Here is a 14,709-nt window from a genome sequence, read left to right as displayed (position 1 = left end):
CTTCTTGTCATACAGTTGTGTGGAGATGGCCTTCTGGCTCATCGAGCTTTTCCACCCAGCTAATTAACTCTGAACCTGAACATAGGGCAATTCACAATGAGCAATTAACCTACCAACCGGTATGTCTTTGGACTGTGGGAGGAAACCTGAGCACCCGGAGGGAACCCAAGTGGTCACAGGGAGAACGTACAATCGCCTGACTGGTAGTGATGGGAATTGAACCTGGGGTTGCTGGTACTACAAAGCACTGGGCTAGCTGCTATGCTACCATCCACCCCAATGTATGATGGGTGTAAATGGATGTCTGTTGAATACTGCAGACTAAGTAGGCCATGAGGTTACTGTTTGTCTGCTGTTTAACTCTGTAAGAGATTGTGAGAACTGAGGCAGGTCTCCACAGAGCAGAGATATTTAACAGCGTGTTGGGAATTGAGGATGTGAAAGAAATCTGCCTTTAGCAACACCCTTAAAATGCTGGAGGAACTCAGTAGGTCTGGCAGCGTATATAGTGGGAAATAAATAGTCACCATTTCAGGCTGAGATCCTTCATCAGGACTGGAATGCCGGGGGATGGGGGGGGAATAGAAGCCAGAATAAGAAGCTGGAGGAGGAGGGGGGAGGAGCACAAGCTGGCAGGTGATGAGTGAAACGAATTGAGAGGAAAGGAGGGAGAGGGTGCATGAAGTGAGAAGCTGGGTGATAGGTGGAAGAGGTTAAAGGGCTGAAGAAGAAGAAGGAATCTGATAGGCGAGAAGTGTGGACCATGGGAGGAAGCTGATTGACAGGTCAGGAGGGCACGAGAGGAGTAGGGTATGTTCATTGTTTGAGCATCCATTGCTGGAGTGGGCCAGTTGGTTAACGAGTCAATACAGTGTGTTCTGAGACTGTAAGGAAGGACAGGCAGATGACAGCAAACTTACAGTCAGTGGGATGAGTTGAAGTGTAACATGGGAACAAAATTGAAAAGGGTGAAGAATACAGGACTGAAGGTGTTATACTTGAATGCATGTGGTAAACAGAATAAGGTATAAGGGCCTCCCTCCCCCCTCTGATCCCAGCTCTCATCTGTGCTGGGTCTTTACCACCCCTATGACCTTCAACTCTCTGAGGCAGAGCGCTCTGTCCTCAGTAAGGGCCTTACCTTTCTTCCCTTTCGCCCACACCTCAGCGAGTTCCGCGTACGCCATGATGCCGAACTCTTCTTCCGCTGGCTCTGTCTTCGAGCCTACTTCTTCAGCAAGGACTCTCCCACCCCTACCGATGACCCCTTCTCCAGTCTTCAACCCTCCTCCTCTTCATGGACACCCTGTTCTGGTCTTCTGGTCTAACTGCGGATGGGATATCAACCATCTCGACTTCACCACACCTTGTTCCAATTTCAACCTCACTCCTTCCGAACGCTCTGTTCTTCACTCCTTCCGCACCAATCCCAACCTCACTATAAAACCGCTGATAAGGGAGGTGCTGTTGTAGTCTGGTGTACTGACCTCTACCTTGCCGAGGCACAGCAACAACTCGCTGATACCTCTTCTTATTTACCCCTCGATCACAACCCTACCAAGGAGCAGCAGGCCATTGTCTCCCACACCATCACCAACCTTATCAGCTCTGGGAATCTCCCAACCACTGCCACCAACCTCATAGTTCCCACACCCTGCACTTCCCGTTTCTATTTTCAGCATGGATTTCCTGTCCCTATATACCTCCATCCCCCACCAGGAAGGTCTCAAAGCTCTCCTCTTCTTTTTGGATTCCAGACCTAACCAGTTCCCCTCTACCACCACTCTCCTCCATCTAGCAGAATTAATTCTTACTCTTAATAATTTCTCCTTTGGCTCCTCCCACTTCCTCCAAACCATGGGCACCCGTATGGGACCCAGTTATGCCTGCCTTTCTATTGGCTTTGTGGAACAATCCATGCTCCAAGCCTATATGGGTATTCGTCCTCCACTTTTCCCTTGCTACATCAACAACTGCATTGGCACTGCCTCCTGCATGCATGCTGAGCTGGTTGACTTCATTAACTTTGCCTCCAACTTTCACCCTGCCCTCAAATTTACCTGGTCCATTTCCAACACTTCCCTCCCCTTTCTTGATCTTTCTGTCTCCATCTCTAGAAACAGCTTATCTACTGATATTTACTATAAGCCTACAGACTCTCACAGCTGCCTGGACTATTCCTCTTCCCACCCCGTCTCTTGCAAAAATGCTGTCCCCTTCTCACAATTCCTCTGTCTCCACCGCATCTGCTCTCAGGATGAGGCTTTTCATTCCAGGACGAAGGAGATGTCTTCCTTTTTTAAACAAAGAGGCTTCCCTTCGTCCACCATCAACTCTACTCTCAAACGCATCTCTCCCATTTCACGCATATCTGCTCTCACCCCATCCTCCCACCACCTCACAAGGGATAGAGTTCCCCTTGTCCACACCTACCACCCCAACAGCCTCCAGGTCCAACATATAATTCTCCTTAACTTCCGCCACCTCCAATGGGATCCCACCACCAAGCACATCTTTCCCTCCCCCCTTTCTGCTTTCCACAGGGATTGCTCCCTAGAAGACTCCCTTGTCCATTCGTTCCCCCCATCCCTTTCCACCGGTCTCCCTCCTGGCACTTATCCTTGTAAGCCAAACAAGTGCTACACCTGCCCTTACACTTCCTCCCTCACCACCATTCAGGGCCCCAGACAGTCCTTCCAGGTGAGGCGACACTTCACCTGTGAGTCGGCTGGTGTGATATACTGCATCCGGTGCTCCCAGTACGGCCTTGGTGAGACCCGACGCAGACCGGGAGACCATTTCTCTGAACACCTACGCTCCGTCCGCCAGAGAGAGCAGAATCTCCCAGTGGCCACACATTTTAATTCCACATCCCATTCCCTTTCTGATATGTCTATCCATGGCCTCCTCTACTGTCAAGATGAAGGCACACTCAGGTTGGAGGAACATCACCTTATAATCCGTCTGGGTAGCCTGCAACCTGATGGCATGAACATTGACTTCTCTAACTTCCATTAATGCCCCCTTCCCCTTCTTACCCCATCCCTTATTTATTTATTTCCCCCCATTTTTTCTTCTTTTCTATCTCTCTTTTTTCTCTCTCTGTCCCTCTCACAATCACTCCTTGCCTGCTCTCCATCTCCCTCTGGTGCTCCCCTCCCCCTTTCTTTTTCCCTAGGCCTCCCGTCCCATGATCCTTTCCCTTCTCCAGCTGTGTATCCCTTTTGTCAATCCACTTTCCAGGTCTTAGCTTCATCCCTCCCTCTCCTGTCTTCTCCTATCATTTCCGATCTCCCCCTCCCCCCTCCCACTTTCAAATTTCTTTCTATCTCTTCTTTCAGTTAGTCCTGACGAAGGGTCTCGGCCCGAAACCTGGACTGTACTTCTTCCTATAGATGCTGCCTGGCCTGCTGCGTTCCCCCAGCATTTTGTGTGCGTTAACAGAATATGGTAGATGATATTGTAGCACAGTTAGAGATTGGCAGGTATGACATTATCAGCATCAGTGAGTCGTGGCTGAAAGAAGATTATAGTTGGGAGCTTAGCATCCAAGGGAAACACTTTGTATCAAAAGGACAGGCAAGGAGATAGATTCTGTTAGTAAAAAATGAAATCAAATCCTCAGAAAGAGGTAACCAAGTTGGAAGATGTAGAATTCTTGTGGGTAGAGTTAAAAAACTGCAAGAGTAAAAACACCCTGATGGGTGTTATGTAAAAGTCCCCAAATATTAGCCAGGATGTGGGATATAAATTTTGTGGGGGAAATAGAAAAGGCTTGTAATAAAGGCAATGTTACGATAGTCATGGGGAATTTAATTTGCAGATAGATTGGGAAAATCAATTTGGTGCTGGATCACAAGAGAGGGTTTTTGAAGAATGCCTGCAAGAAGGCCTTGTAGAGAAACTTGTGGTTGAGCCCACCGGGGAAAGGCAATTCTGGATTGGCTGTTGTCTAATGAATCAGGTATTATTAGGGAGCTTAAGGTAAAACCCTTAGTAGACCGTGACGGTAATATGATGGAGTTCACCCTGCAATTTGATGGCGAAGACAAAGTCAGAAGCTTCAGTCTTACAGAGGAGTAAAGGGAATTACAGAGGCATGAGAGAGGAGTTGGCCAAAGTTCATTGAAAGGGGAATCTAGCAGGGATGATGGCAGAACAATAATGGCTGGAGTTTCTGGGGGCAATTTGAAAGTGTAGGATAGCTACCACCATACCTGACAAGGGAATTCAAAGACAGCATAAAACCAGAAGAGAGGGCATATAAGACAGCAAAAATTAGTGGAGAGTTTAGTGGGAAAGATTGAGAAAGTTGTAAAAAAACAACCAGAAGATTCAATGGACTGAGTAGCCTAATTCTGCTCCTACTTATGTCTTCAGGTCTTAAAGATGAGAAGGCCACTAGAATGGAAGTAAAGGAGAAAAGGTGGTGGTATGCATGTTAGGGGTGGGGGGGGGGAAGAGTGGAGTGTTTACTGAGAGTTATAGAAATTGATGATCATATCATCAGCTTGGAGACTACCCAGGCGGAATATGAGATGTTGCTCCTCCAACCTGCCTTTGGCCTCATCGTGGCAGTAGATGAGTCTGTTGGGCCTTTGACCTGAGGGAGTGTGCGTGCGTGCTTGTGGTGCCGTAGCTTGGCCTCAGTTAGATAAGCCTGACTGTCTGTGGAACAGCCAGAGCTGTTTGTTGGAGGTCACTGGATTGATTGCAATGTCCTGCCTGTGCACAATCCGAATGTGTTTACCCAGCCACTTGCTATGTCACAGGGCATTTAAAACACTTTAGAACAGAGCTGAGGGTGGTGAATCTGTGGAATTCATTGTGGGGACAGTCATTTGGTATTTAGTGGAATCCAGCTAATTGCGCCTTCGGTTAATTGGGTCACCCAACTATTTGGGACAGCTCTTAAAGAACAAAAAAAATTGGAAAAAATAGCCATGATTCCCTTTGTTTATTTGGGACACTATCCTACTCAATTTGGTCAGGAGACTGGTGCCTAACAGTTTCTAACTAGCACCAGTCACATGCACTTTGTGTGACTGTTAGACACTATTCCATGCTTAGAGAAACGGCTTTTAAATAGTTTTACTTGCATGTGTTTGTGTTCAAAAATCAATGAATTTTTGTCACTGATAGGTGGCGGAAAATAAGCAGAAAGACACTTCAGAACTATTTTGCTTACTGCAGTTTCAATTATTCTGGAATAGAGAAACCAGAAACGGCCGAGAGTAAAAATGAAATTATTTCAATCCTTCAAAAAGTTAGGAACGAAGAATTTGAAGGTATCGACAATCATCTTGAAAGTTACAATGAAAATGAAGAATTGGAGGATGTGATCATCAAAAACATTGTTTGAGGGCTGTCTGTTATCTGCACTGGGTGTCTGTGCTGATTATGTTCATTTACAGTCAAACAAAAGAACACAACAGCGTGCACCGCATGAATTCCTTTGTCAATAACTATTAGGAACTAATACTCAGTTTTATAGTACTTTAGTAATACAGCAGTGCTCTAATTTCTTCCATATTTCATTTAATACCTAATTTATTACTCTGATTAACAGTAGCTTGTCTTTTTTTAATACCTTTTTAACTATTTCCATGAAACTGGTTTATTGGAGTCAGCCGCTTAATTGAGCTAAAATGTGCTGGTTCCCAATGTGTCCCAATTAACTGGATTCTGACCGTATTTAAAGCAGAAGTGATAGGTTCATGATTAGTAAGGGTGTCAAATAATAAATAAGTCATGATTGAATCGGGTGAGAGAGTGGAGATACGTTTCTACCAAAGGAGGTGTAAAGTGCTTCTTCCCTCTGCTAGCCCACATGTCACCCTTGGGCAAGGTATTGCACCTGCTTAGCCCCCCACACTCGATCGGGGTCGTGTGAAGCCATAGAAGCAGGCGGTGGATGGTCGTACAAGCAGCTGGTGTGTATCACAAGTCCTGGTTATGTGACCACTGACGCCAGGCAGACAACCTCTGAAGAGTATTGATAATGGCTGGGGTCAGCCATATTGTAAAGACACTGCCCAGAAGAAGGCAATGGCAAATCACGTCTGAAAAAAACATTTGGCAAGAACAATCATCATGGAAAGACGATGATCACCTGCATCGTACGACACAACACATAACAAATGAACGGTGATTGAATAGTGGAGCTGACTCATTTGGGTGAATGGCCCCATTCTGCTCCTATTTCTTATAATCTTATGACATCTGAAAGGACTTGTAGCCATTGAAGTCTAGTGATTCTGTGGTGAAGTTACAGGATCTGTAACTCAGAGGCCTGATTTAAATCCAGCTGTGAGAATTAAAATAATCATCAAGAGTCTTATTTTTAAATTCTGGTGACCGCAAGCTTATTCCGTTACTGAATTGAATTGACTTTATTTATTACATCCTTCACATAAATGAGGAGTAAAAGTCTTTACGTTACGTCTCCGTCTAAATGCGCGATGTGTAGTTTATAGTAATTTGTAATAAATAGCATGTACAACAGGACAGTCAATATAACATAGAAATACAATTGTATCAGCATGAATTAATCAGTCTGATGGTCTGATGGAAGAAGCCGTCCCAGAGCCTGTTGGTCCTGGCTTTAATGCTGTGGTATTTTTTCCCAGATGGTAGCAGCTGGAACAGTTTGTGGTTGGGGTGACTTGAGTCCCCAGTGATCCTTCAAGCCCTTTTTACCCACCTGTCTCTGTAAATGTCCTGAATAGTGGGAAGTTCACATCTACAGTTGCACTGGGCTGTCCGCACCACTCTCTGCAGAGTCCTGCAATTGAGGGAAGTACAGTTCCAATACCAGGCAGTGATGCAGCCAGTCAGGATGCTCTCCATTGTAATCCTGTAAACAGTCCTTGGGATTTGGGGACTCATGCCAAACTTCTTCAATCATCTGAGATGAAAAAAGCGCTGCTGTGCCTTTTTCACCGCACAGCCTGTATGTGCAGACCACGTGAGTTCCTCAGTGATGTGCATGCTGTGGAACTTAAAGCTGTTCACCCTCTCAACCCCAGATCCATTGGGGTGAGCCTGTCTCCATTCCTCCCGTCCACAACCAGCTCCTTTGTTTTTGCGACGTTGAGGGAGAGGTTGTTTTCTTGACACCACTGTGTCAGGGTGAGGATAGCCTGTCTTCATTGCTCCTGTAGTCCTACAAAGGCAAACTTTTCTAAAGCTGCCTTCACCACCTTAGGAAGCTGTGCTGACACATTCAGGGACTCCTCTGTTCATCAACATTTCTTACTGCATACTCTTTACTATATAAAGCATACCTGGCTGGAGTGGTGTATGAACTACTTTGTTAATGTCTTTCAGGGGTAAAAAACCTGCTCACCCTTACTCAGTTTGGCCTGTATTGACTCCAGGTATTGCAGGATGGTTGACAATCTGGAGGGGGAGCAGTGTAATGGAAATTGGATAATTCAGCATTCATTATGCCAGATTGCAGATTATCCAAGGGAGGTGTGAGGTGTTCCTCTAGTTTTATTATGGCCTCACCTCAGTAGAGGAGGAGACTGAGGACTGACCTGTCAGCGTGGAAGTGGGGAGGAGGATTAAAATGGCTGGCAACTTGGAGATCCAGATGGCCGTGGTGGACGAAGTGCGAGTGCTCGGCGAAGCGGCTGCCCAGTCTATGCCTGACCTCACCGATGTTGAGGGAGAAGGGTTCATTGCTCTTGCTGGGGATGTGCAATAACTCCAGCCTTGACAGTGTCACCGGTGATCCCAGAACAAAGGGCCAGCTGTTCCATGCTGAGTTTAGGCAGGAGCTGTTTATAGATGGCGATATTTTTAGGATTTGTCCTGATTCCATGAATTGTCCTGGCTATTTCCAGTCTGGAAGATTCATGTGATTGCTTCAGTCCTAAAAAAATAACACAGCTACAAACTACCAAGCTGACTCTCTGCTGGTTGCCAATGGGTTCTTTGATCAGTTATGTGCAAAGGAAACCAGTTCAAGTCCAGGTGTTAATGTGAGGATCTGAGAGGGCCAAGGTTGTTTGTCGGAGTATCTGAGGGTGCTAATTTGTTAGGGATACATAGAGCGTAGTTTGAGGTCACAAGAGTGGAACTGCCCCAGTGCAACTCTCCTGCACAGGATTCCTGTCATCACTGGACAACCACTACATAGAACAGTACAGCACAGTACAGGCCCTTTGGCCTACAGTATTGTGCTAACCTTTAAACCTACTCCACTTTCAATCTAATCCTCCTCCTCCTCCACGCACCCTACAGTTGTTTTTTAACATCCATGTGCCTATCTAAGAGACTCTAAAATGTCCCCGACTACCACCCAGACAGGGTGTTCTATGCACCTACCATGCTGTGTATAAAAACCTACGGCTAATATCCCCCTCCCATACTTTCCTCCAATTACATTAAAGTTATGCCCCCTCGTGTCAGCTACTTCAACCCTGGGGAAAACAAGGTCTCTGGCTATACATGATAGTTTATTATCTTATACACCTCTGTCAATTCACCTCTCATCCTCCTTCACTCCAAAGAGAAAAGCTCAAGCTAGCTCAACCTATCCTCATAAGGCATCCTTTCTAATTCAGGCAGCTTCCTAGTAATTCTCCTCTACACACTTTCTAGTCCTTCCACAACTTTACTATAAAGAGGTTACCAGAACTGGGCAGGGACTCCCTTTCTCCACCATCAACACTGCACTCAACTGCATCTCTTCCATTTCACACATGGCTGCTCTCACCCTATCCTCCTACCAACTTACCAGAAATATGGTCCCTCTTGTCCTCACCTACCACCCCACCAGCCTCTGCGCCCAACACATAACTCTCTGGAACTTCTAGCATCTCCAACAGGATCCCACCACCAAGCACATCTTCAACCCCCACCATTATCTTCTGCTTTCTGCAGTGATCGCTCCCAATGTGACTCCCTCGTCCTTTTGTCCGGTTATCCGAGAGTGGTCTCCTGTCTATTGGTGAGACCCGACGTAGATTGTGAGATCTTTTCACTGAGCACCTGCACACCAGCAGAAGCAGGATCTCCCAGTGGCCACCCATTTTAATAACACTTCCCATTCCCATTCTGATATGTCAATCCATGGTCTCCTCTGCTGTCGCAATTAGACCACACTCAGGTTGGAGGAACAACACCTTATATTCCATCTGGGTAGCCTCCAACCTAATGCCTCAGGGCATGAACATTGATTTCTCAAACTTCCAGTAATGCCTCCACCATCCCCCCTTCACCATTTCCCATCCCCTTTTCCCTCTCTCACCTTATCTCCTTGCTTGTCCATTGCCCCCTTCTGGTGCTTCTCCCCCCCACCTTTTCTCTCTTCCATGGCTTTCTGTTCTCTCACCTCAACTTCCCAGCTCTTTATTTCATGCCTCCCCCTCCCAGTTTCACCTATCACCTTATCTCTCTCCCCTCCCCCACCTTTTAAATCTGCTCTTCATCTTTTTTTTCTCCAGTCCTGCCGAAGGGTTTTGGCCGGAAAGGTCATCTGTACTTTTCTCCATTGTTGCTACCTGGCCTGGCCTTTCTATTTCCCTGATGTAATCTGTGGTCCACATCCCAGCTACTGTTGGGAGGCCTGTATATAATTGCTCTCAGGGTCTTTTTACCCTTGCAGTTTCTTAACTGAACCCACAAGGATTCAACAATTTCTGTTCCTATGTCACACCTTTCTACTGATTTGATGCAATTATTTGACAGCAGAGCCATGCCACCCACTCTGCCTACCTTCCTATCCATCCAGTACAACATATAACTTTGGACGTTCAGCTCCCAACTATGACCATCCATCAGCCATGATTTAGTGATGGCCACAATATCATATCCAAAAACATTACCTCATCAGGTCCTGATGAAGGGTCTCGCCTCGAAACATCGACTGTTTATTCTAATCCATAGATGCTGCCTGACTTGCTAAGCTCCTCCAGCACACTGTGTGTATTGCTCTAGATTTCCAGCATCAGCAATCCCTCTTGTGTCTGGTATTTTATGCAATTCTGGTCACCCCGTTACAGGAAAGAGATGGAGGCTTTGGAAATGGTGCAGAGGAGAGATACCTGGATTAGAGGGCATGAGGTATAAGGAGAGGTTGGACAACCTTAGGTTGTTTTTTTTTTCCAGAGCATTGAAGACTCTGGTGTCTATTATATTATGAAAGACATAGATTCTGATTGTCATTCTTGGAGTGAAAATGTCAAATACTAGAAGACATGCATTTAACGTGAGACATTAATTTTAAAGGAGACATGTGGGGCATATTTTTTTTCTCACACAGAATGGTAGATGCCAGGGATGGTGTTGCATGCTGTTACAATAGTGGTGTTTAAGGGGCTGTCACACTCATGAATATGCATGAGTGGAGGGATATGGATTGTGTGCCAGTGAAAGAGATTTAGGCTACATCCACACTATGCTGGATAAATCTGTAACCGAAGCTTTTTCTCTTCGTTTTTACTCTCCGTCCACACTAAAATGGCGTTTTCGTCCCCTGAAACTGGAGCTTTTCAGAAACGCTTTCCAGGGTGGATATTTTTGAAAATGCTGCTTGGGCAGATCAGTGTGGATGGGGTAACTGGAGACTTTTAAAAGCACTGGCAGACGGCAGCGCGCTATTTCATTGTTTTCTTGAACGCAACCTAACAATTTCAGAACAGACAGCAAAGAGACTGAAGCCAGAAGAGTTAGAAATGTACTCACCAAATACTTTGACCCATAACTTACTGAATAAATAAGTATACTCACTTTGCCCTGTTTTCTGTCCTTGCTCGTATGAAGGTGGTTTACCTATTTATGCAAGTACTTCTCTGACAATAGATGTGTAACAGCCTAATGTAACATTGTATGGAAATACAAGATAACACTGATGCAGACATGTTTTATACATTTAGCAAGGTGTTTTATTAATGCAACAGAGTTAGTCAGTTTTTCAATGTTCGTCGTCAGCTGGGTCAATCTGTCCGTGAACTCCCTGTCGGTTGCCTCCATATGCTCCAGTATTTGTTTTTTTTTTATTTTTAAGTTCTCCTGCGCGAAAGCCAACAGCTGTCCGTCGTTTTAAGTTTTTCTAGTCTGTAACTACACAAACGCGCAATTTTACGGCGAGATTCGACACCAAACATGTCGCTTGTTTTTGGTAGATGTGTCCTGCGCATGCACAGCAGGAGGAGATTCACCGAAATCTCCATTTCAGTGTGGATAGAGATAGTTTCAAAAACGCATAGTGTGGACGCCTATCGTTTTTACGCGAAACCGGCGTTTTCAAAATTATCCGGTCTAGTGTGGATGTAGCCTCAGTTTAATTTGACATTGTGTTTGCTGCAGAAATTTTGGGTTGAAGGTTCTGTTCCTGTGCTGGACTGTTCTTTGTTGTTTGTGTGTTCTATGATCCCCGTGACGTAGTGTATTAGAAGGTGAGAGTTTGACAGAGTTCTCCATTTTGAGCCTCATTTAGTAACACACATAAAATGCTAGAGAAACTCAGCAGGTCAGGTAGCAGTTTTAGAAATAAACAAACAGTCACTGTTTCGAGCCAAGACCTTTCATCAGGACTGAAAAGAAAGGGAGTAGACACCAGAATGAAAAGGTGAGGGAAGGGGAGGAGAGCTAGAAGGAGATAGGTGAAGCTAGGTGGGTAGGAGAGGTAAAGAGTTGGAGAGGAAGGAATCTGATAGGAGAGGAGAGTGGACCACTGGAGAAAGGGAAGGAGCAGGGGAACCAAGGGGTGGTGATAGGCAGGTGAGAAGAGGTGAGAGTGGGGAATAGAAGAAGAGGAAAGGGGGAGGGAAAATTTTTACTGGAAGAAGAAATCGATATGCATACCATCAGGTTGAAGGCTACCTGTTTGGAATATAAGGCGCTGCTCCTCCACCCTGAATGTGGCCTTATTGTGGCACAAGAGGAGGCCATGGAGTGACATGTCAGAACAGGAATGGGAATCTGAATTAAAATGTTTGGCCACTGGGAAGTCCCACTTCTGGCAGATGGAGCAGAGTTGATCAATGAAGAGGTCCCCCAGTTTACGACAGGTCTCACCAATGTAGATGAGGCTGCATCAAAAGCCCATCACCTCTGCTGGGGCGTAGGCCACTGACAGCAGCTCGCCAGCTTCCTCTATCCTGGGCCAGTCTTTCAGGTTGTCCTTCGTGTAGCCCATCTTTGAAGATCCTTCCTCTCCCAGGAATGAGGTCTTTGGAGCCTCTCTTGGTGTTACTGTAGCACTGGGCCAACCTCCTCTTTAAATATACCCAATGACTTGGCCTCTGCAGCCATCTGTGGCAATGAGTTCCACAGATTCACAGCCCTCTGGCTACAGAAATTCCTAATCATTTCTGTATTAAAGTGACATCCTGGTACGCATGACAACAGTCATGATAACAAACCAATACCTGATTAAACAAAGCCTAGAGGGATATAGAGTTAACGTAGGCAAATGGAATTGGTGTAGATAGGCTTGAAGGATGGCAATGTTATAATGGGCTGATGGGCCTGTTTTTTTATGTCTGAATCTAAATGCCACATATCTGAGGAGCGTGGTTGAGAAGAAAAAGGCGTAAAGTCTTTTCTTAATGGTACTCTGCCTAGGACGGTACGGTAATGTATCAGTTAGTGCAATCTCTTTATAGTGCCAGCTGTAAGATCAGAGATCAACTCGCGCTGCTGATCCTAAGAAATCTGTACATTCTCCCCATGACAGCATTGATTTCCTTTGAGTTCTCCAGCTTCATCCAACATATGGGTTAGGGTTAGTGAGTTGTGGGCATGCTATGTTGGCACCAGAAACATGGCGACACTTGCGGGCGGCTCCCCAGGAAAATCCTTGCTGAAGTGATTTGACTCAAGCGACGTAGTTCACTGTATACTTCGACATACCTGTGAGAGATAATGTTAATTCTATCTTCACACCAGCCTTTCACAAAATGGCTGAAAAGATGTTCAAAATAAATAGCCTGATTGGATGTGGGTTTGTAGAAAGACCGTCAATTTGTTGACTGTCCCACTTTGTCTCAAGTACTGCATCGTGTGTGGGCATGTGGCTCTGCAGTACTCTTCTGTGGATGTGTCAAACTCAGTGAGTCACTCAGATGTTTCACAAGTGCTTGAGGGATCATTAGTGTTCAAAAATCTCCCTGCTTGACATTTCAAGTCGACTCAGGTCAAGTGAAGTTTATTGTCACGTGCAGGAGGATGGTGAGATACAGGTACAATGAAACAAAGGATTAAAGATACAGGGCCCTAAACAGACCTTCTAGGTGAGTTTGTTGAAGTCATATACTCTCTCCGGTGCTCCCAGTGTGGCCTCCTGTATATCGGTAAGACCTGACGTAGATTGGGAGACCGTTTCACCGAGCATCTACGCTCCATCTGCCAGAAAAAGCGGGATCACTCAATGGCCACCTGTTTTAATTCCACTTCCCATTCTCATTCTGATAAGTCCATCCATGGCCTCCTCCAGTGTCGTGATAAGGCTACACTTAGGTTGGAGGAACAACTCTTTATATTCCATTTGGGTAGCCTCCAACCTGATGGCATAAATATTGATTTCCCATCCCCTGTTCCCTCTCATTTTATCTCCTTGCCTGTCCATCACCTCTCTCTTGTTCTCGTTCTCCCCTTTTTCTTTCCTCCATGGCCTTCTGTCTCTTTCACTAATCAACTTCCCAGCTCTTTACTTCATCCCTCCCTGCCCCCCCCCAGGTTTCGCCTATCACCTGGTGGTTCTCCCTCATCTCCCCCCCCCCCCCACCTTTTAAATCTACTCAGCTTTTTTTCTCCAGTCCTGCTGAAGGGCTTCAGCCCAAATCGTTGTCTGTACTTTTTTCCACAGATACTGCCTGGCCTGCTGAGTTCCTCCAGCATTTTGTTTGTGTTGCTCGGATTTCCAGCACCAGCCGATTTTCTCTTGTTTGTGGATTAAAGATTAGCTTTATTTGCCCAGGGACATCAAAACATACAGTGAAATGTGTCACAAACACAAGAAAATCTGCAGATGATAGAAATCCAAAGCAACACACTCGAAATGGTGGAGGAACTCAGCAGATCAGCCAGCAACTATGGAAAAGTGTAAGCAGTCGATGTTTCGGACTGAGACCCTTCATCAGAACTGTCCTGATGAAGGGCCATGGCCTGAAACATTGACTGCTTACTTTTTCCATAATCTTGCCTGGCCTGCTGAGTTCCTCCAACATTTTGAGTGAAATGCGTTATTTGCACCGATGGCCAACACAGTCGGAGGACTGTGCAAGTGTCACCAAGGTAACATGCCTACAGCTTACTAACCGTACCCTGTCTGTCATTGGAACGTGAGAGGTAACTGGAGGAAATCCACACAGTCATGGGGAAAAACTCTTTACAGATAGTGGCAGGAATTGAACCCTGATCAGTGAAAGCTGGTTCTCTAAACTGCTGTGCTAACCATTTTGTTTCCATTCCACCCTTACAGAGCAGGCAAAACAAGACGTTATTGCAAAATTGAAAGACAATCAGATGTAAGTTCATGCTGGTACCAGAGCTGGTCCGTCGTGTTCTGTTGCTGCGGGAGGGTTAAGGTCATGCAGGTCGATTCAATTACCTGATGGCCGTGGAAAGTAGCTGTTCCCGAGCCTGCTGGCATGGAATTCCAGGTTTCCATGCCCCCTGCCTGACAGTAGCAATGAGAAGAGGGCATGACCCTGATGGTAGGGCCCTTGGTGATTGATCGCACCTTCTTGAGAC

The sequence above is a fragment of the Hemitrygon akajei genome, chromosome 4 (assembly GCF_048418815.1).
Source record: "Hemitrygon akajei chromosome 4, sHemAka1.3, whole genome shotgun sequence".
Taxonomy (NCBI): domain Eukaryota; kingdom Metazoa; phylum Chordata; class Chondrichthyes; order Myliobatiformes; family Dasyatidae; genus Hemitrygon; species Hemitrygon akajei.
The sequence above is the reverse complement of the archived record's forward strand: the minus strand, read 5'-3'. Positions refer to the sequence as shown.